This window comes from Lemur catta, chromosome 15 (genome assembly GCF_020740605.2).
Source record: "Lemur catta isolate mLemCat1 chromosome 15, mLemCat1.pri, whole genome shotgun sequence".
NCBI classification, from domain to species: domain Eukaryota; kingdom Metazoa; phylum Chordata; class Mammalia; order Primates; family Lemuridae; genus Lemur; species Lemur catta.
The window spans coordinates 8,881,600-8,887,957 of record NC_059142.1 but is presented as its reverse complement, the minus strand read 5'-3'; positions in this window follow the sequence as shown (position 1 = coordinate 8,887,957).

Genomic DNA, 6,358 nt, shown 5'->3' with positions numbered 1-6,358 from the left:
TTCCAAGTCCAAGATTTGGAGCCATCACTCCAAGCTACCTCCACCAGGACAACCTGCCCAGCCTTCAGGCATCTTTACTCTAGTTGGCTGCACTCTGGGCTGCATGCCTTGTCCCAGGCATGCCGGAACACCGTCCCTCCCAGAAATTCCAGGGGTCTCTTGACTGCAGCAGACAGCATCACACTCTCAGCTGGCTGCCGCCGTCCTTTGTGGTTCCATTCAGCACATGGCAAATGCCACCATTGTGCTTGCCTCCTTTGAGGATTATAGGGTGCGCTGTTGAACTCTAACACGACCCAGGCCACCCTCTGAGGAACCCTTGATCAGACTTCTCGCAGATGGAAGCCACCTCTCAGGGCTCTGGCCCCCCTTCCCACCCAGCCAGTCCAAGGCTGAAGGAATCAACATTTCATGGCACATCTGTAAGCTTTTTGATGCCAAGTCACACTGGTTGGGAAGCTCTGCTTTAAGGTGAGCTGTGGTGCTATTTCCCCAAGCTAAATAGCCATTTTTAGTGCCAAACCAATATTTTGATATTCTCTTGTTGCAGCCTAGCTACCCATGGGCATTTTTCTTATGCTTTATTAAATATTTCTTGTTTTATGTTGCTTATGAAATGATCTTCACTTTTAAGTCGTCTTATGGTTATATATTGTTTCCCCAGTTTATAAACTCTTTTGGGGAATACTGTACTGTACAGGTAGAAGGTGTCTAATACATTCGTTTTGAATGCGAAGAAGAAAATGCAAAGCCTCATTCCAGTGGTTGAGAGATGCACCTTAATTGTTCCTTATGCCACCTGCCTCATGACTCATGACTGATAAATGTTCTTCAAGAACTGGGGCTTAAGAAATATCAGTCAGGATAATTTATTTCTTCATTCTGCAAACAGGTCAAAGATATACATTTGCTTTGTGCCTTTTTCCTGATTTCATCAATATTTTTACCCTGGTCTAATGAGTCAAGGGCTTTCTACTTTCCATTGCTCGCCCCTTGGGATATCTGCACATTTAGGTCTGGTGACAACTCAGGAATAGAGGAAATTTAAGAGTGAATACTCAGCCGGGCGTGGTGGCTCATGCTGTAATCCTAGCACTCTGGGAGGCCGAGGCAGGCGGATCCTCTGAGCTCAGGAGTTCAAGACCAGCCTGAGCAAGAGCGAGACTCCATCTCTACTAAAAATAGAAAGAAATTAGCTGGACAACCAAAAATATATAGAAAAATTTAGCCAGGCATGGTGGCACATGCCTGTAGTCCCAGCTGCTCAGGAGGCTGAGGCAGGAGGATCGCTTGAGCCCAGGAGTTTGAGGTTGCTGTGAGCTAGGCTGACGCCACAGCACTCTAGCCTGGGTGACAGAGCAGGACTCTAACTCAAAAAAAAAAAAAAAAAAGAGTGAATACTCATCTGTGCCATGCCAGGAGGTTCAGAGGGAATAGCAGCCACTAACCTCTTCAGGAGGGTTATAGTCTGAGAAATCAAGAGGGGATTAATAAAGTGGCTCAAGTCACCTTCACAACAACATGATGTCAAGTTTACAAAAATGTAGTGTACAACTTATGTGCAAGGAAGGAGCCATATTTTATGCATCTATTTGATCCTCATCAACACCTAGGATAGTGCTAACATAGAAAGTACCTCCAACTTCTAGTTTACAAATTCCAGGATGCTCCAGGTTTCTTTATCCTAATCATTCTTGTTCCCCAAAACTGAAATTGGGACTTGGATTTAACTTTTGCCTACATACCAGCTGGATATCTTTGGAAATTTACTAAACCTTCTCAAGACTCAGTTTCCTGCTCTGTAAAAGGGATAATAAAGTGCTACCTCATAGGAGTTTTTGAGGAGTAAATGAAATAATGAAGTGCTTAGTAGCTTAAAACAGTGCCTGGCACTCATTGCTCATTCAGTTGATATTAGCAATTGTGATTGCTGTGATCCCCGTATTTTGTTAGTTCTTATTCTGAACTCTCTGCTGCAATGAACTAGGTTTCTTTCTGATCCCTCTAACAAGACATGCTTGTTCCATTAATCATTTCAATTACCCAGTAAACATTTACACAGCATTGCTGCATGCCGGGCTCTCGGGTCAGCTCCCCCTGCCACCACGGAATGGCCTCCTGTCTTTCATACCATTGTCTTATGTGTATCAAAATCCAACTCAGGTCTCATCTAGACATTTTTCTCGGTTATTCCACCTGACAGAGAAAAGGCAGTTTGGTGTAGAGAGAGAATGACAAACTCAGTAAGCTGTTACATGAAGAAAGGTGTGAGAGTCCATTCTAGGGAGTTTGTGGTAGAAATGGAAAAGAAAAAGTGATCAAGAAACTGGTTAACTGGTCGTCTCTGCAGAGGAGACCTGAATGTTTGGTAACAGGGTGGGAGGGAGACTCACGTTTCATACCATACCTTTTTGTATGTTTTGAATTGTGTGCTGGGTACCTGTGTTACTGCTTTAAAAATGAAAAGTGACAATTTGTCAAAAGAGGATCCATTCTAAAAATTGAAAGAGAAGAACAGATGGGATTGAAAGAAGTATGACCCTAGAAGTAAAGAGATGGGGAATTAAGCCCTAGAGGAGTCAGGACCCAAGAAATAAATTTTCAAATGGCCACTTGTGTCTCTTTTCCATAAACCAGACGCCGGATCCATCAGTCCTCTTTGTTGATAAACACAGGTATTGTTCTCAAGGACTGCACTGGTTTTCTGCTTCAAACATGGTATCTTTGCACCAGCAATCCACATGTATAAAATCCCATCATTAGAAATCTATACTTCCAAATGTCCAGTCACAGAATCTCCTGAGAATTTGCTTTATAAAGGGGGGTGGGGGGGGAAGGCTAGCAAGAGGCCTGTGAGAGTACTCAAAGTTTAAAGTTATTGAGAGAAATGATGAGTATCATTCAAAGCCATTTATAATGGTTTGGTCATATATTGCATGACTGTTTTTAGCAGTTCCAGATTTAGCTTTCAAAGTGTACATCATTTAGTCTATTTTGAAATAGGTGTGGAAGAAAGAAAGTTTGTATGTATTTGCACTCATGGGTAGAATTGTACAGAAGTTGTGGGAGGTGCGCTGTATTAAAACCCAACAAGAATCCAAAGGCTTGTTGTATGTAAAGCATTCTGTTAAGTGCCTAGGAGAGAGGAAGATGGGCCATGACTGGTGCCTGACACCTAGCAGTTCCACCAGCACAAAACACGTGATCTGAATGTAAAAAGGGAGTTTGGTGACCCTTCACAGAAAAATTTGGGAGAAGCAAAATGAACTCCCTTAAGACTAAATCAATGTTTGTTTGTTTTTCTAATTATAAAAGTAAAATAGGTATATCAATGTTCTATAAATTTGGAAAAAGAACAAAAATGAAATTCAAGAGCAATGATTTCTTAATGGTAAATGTAGAAAAAAATGCATTCACTTCTGTACGTTTCAACGTGCACTCAATCAGCTTGTATCAGGTTAATTTGATTATGCAATTTGAGGAAGAGAGCTGTCTTATCTGACTGAGATCTAAGAACAGTGTTAAGGAAGAAGTCTGGGGAGATAGGTTGGAACCAGATGTGTTAGAAGCTGTTGCTATACTAACTCATCAAGAATGAATGTTCTGTCCCAGAATTCCAAACGAGGCTGGCCACAGCACCTGCTTTTTGCCTTTGTTCTCAGGCCACTAACCCCTAGTTTCCTTATTTTTCACTCATTTCTGCATTCTCGGGCTGGTTTTCCATCCCCCTCATCCACACCCAACATAATGGCCAACCCCCATCAGGCTCCTCCTCTGTCCTTGGTCTCTTCCTCCCCTGACCACACTCGACTGTACTATTGGGGTTCCTAACCCCTTACCCACTTCCTAAGTCAAGGTCCTTCCCTCTACTGACACCTGTGAAAGCTGGAAACAACCACGACTTCCCCCTAGCTCTTATAACAGCCTTGCCAAGCCCACTCACAGCATGTGACAACAAAAAGTCTTGAATGCTTGACATGAGGGTTTGACTTGAATAAAATATTATCGAAAACAACACTGCCATGGATTTAGAATGCTGTACCACTGAGCTCTAAAATCATCTCACACATGGTTTAAAATAAAATCTACCCAACATTTCTTTGAGAAATTTTAATTTTGTTTGACTATAATGAGAATTTTAAGTCAATTTTTAGGAATGGAAAAGAGTATTCAATTAACCCAATTCTATTTTCTTTATCCCAGTTGCAATAAAAACTGGAATCTTTTTTATCTTGTCCTGCCAAGATCATCCCCCTCAGGAAAAAAAACAAAAAAAAAATCCCAATCCCAGAAAAGAAAAAAAGAGTGTAAGTTGGGGGTGGGGATGAATTCTCGTGGTTGAAAGAGCAAAGGTTTTTGCTATTTCTGTGAGCTGGACATTTTAAGCAGACCCAAATGTGGATCAACTTCTTCAAAACTCCTTCTTTTTCTTTGTGGCTTTGGCTTGTCTCCAGTCAACTGGTCAAGCAGTTGATTAAAACAAGGCTGCACTCCAGGGCTGAGGAGTATTTTTAGGTCTTGAGGAAGAAGGTTTTTTTTATTTGAAGGAAAGGATGGTAATGTCATCCAAAGTACTAGTCCTGTGCAGAAGCTGGCACTTGGCATGACTCAAGAAGCACATTTCGCAAGGAACTCGGCCAAAGGCCACGCTTCAAGAAAACAACTGTTGGAGACCCAGTCATGCTTTTGGTCTATCTGAAAAACTGTATGGCAGAAGTTTTCATGGATTTTCTCATTCTTTGTCCCTCTTATAAACCATCAGTGAATACAGGGATTTGCTTTGTTTTGACCGCCCTGAAAGGGGCTCTAGCCTCATGTTCTGTATTTTCTCTTTTGTGCAATAAGAACAAAAATAACCACTGAAACCCCCAAGTGATATCATATCCTTATAGGAAAATGTTAGCTGGCCAATCTTGAATAGCCCTCAAAGTGAAATTATGTGAAGAGCTGATGGATGGAAGGTCAGATGCCTCTGTGTGCATGTGTGTGGGCCCAGCACCCAGGCACGTGCTTTGCAGAAGGTGCCCATGCAGTTAGGAGAAAGGCAGCACGGGCTGAGCTACTCATCTTTCTTGGGGCAGCTGGTTGTTTAGATCTACCCCCAGCCCCCAGATCTTACTAAAGCAAACGATCCTAAGTTGGCGTTCAGGAAAACCAATAACTGAAGTGAAATAAAGAAATTGGACTTCTGGAAACTGTCTTCAATGTTGTGAGTTTGTTTGAGCTACTCAGGACTAATGAGCAAAGGCTTACGAACAGAAAGTCTTCATCAGTAGCCTGCTTTTAGCCACCTCTGCTGTTTGCCTCCTGGGGAAGTTCATCCAAAGATGTGGTAATAGGCCAGTTTTATTCAAGATGTGCCCTTTAGATGATTAGTCCAGCATGACTGGTGACAAAAAGATTTTTGTGGTCACATAAACTTGGAACACACTGTACAATATATCCTTCTCTTGAAGAACAACAGTGCACATTGGCATGATAAAAGTTCTTTATTGTGTTAAGTTTTTCACAAACTTTTTGAGCCATGGGACTTTTTCCCATTTAGCACTTTGCACCATACTGCCAAATGCTGGAAAATATTAACACAGTGTCTCTGAACTTTATTTTTCTGGTGCGTGTGCCATTATGTGTATCAGTGGTGATCAAAGTAGAATCTGTGCGAACAAGCATCCCCTGGGAGCTTATTAGAAATGTCAACTTTGGGACCCCACCCAGGACCCCCTAGAATCTCTGCAGGTGGGGCCCAGGGATCTGTGGTTTAATAAGCTCTCCGTGTGATTCTTATTCATACTAAAGTCTGAGAAGCCCCGATGTGGCTGTTCAGTTGGAAATGAGGCTGACAGATGGATTTCTTAGATGATCATTAATCCACCAAACCTTTTGGATTCCCTCCTTGGTTTCTCGGCTCACTCAGCCCATCCAAACAGTTTGCTTGTGTCCCCAGCCCCCCACACTGTCTTCTGTGGTGCTCTGCTTCACATGGCCACCGTGCCTTGCTAATGTCGTTTCCGCCTCTGTTTTTGTGCCGTGGACCGCTTCTCAGAATAATGTTTTTAAATGCGTACAGTGAAATATGCAGGATGACAAAAGAAGCCAAGTTATACTGAAATACAGTTATCAACATACTTTAAAAGCTAGGTTAGTAAAGAAGCAAATATATTCCCATTTCATATAAGATCTAGAGGCAGGTCTGTAACTACAGTCATGTGTCCCTTAACGATGGAGATATGTTCTGAGAAATGTGTTGTTAGGTGATCTTGTTGTTGTGTGAACATCATGGAGTGTAATTACACAAACCTAGGTGGTACAGCCTACTACACACCTAGGCCGTCTGGAATGGCCTACTGCTCCTGGGCTA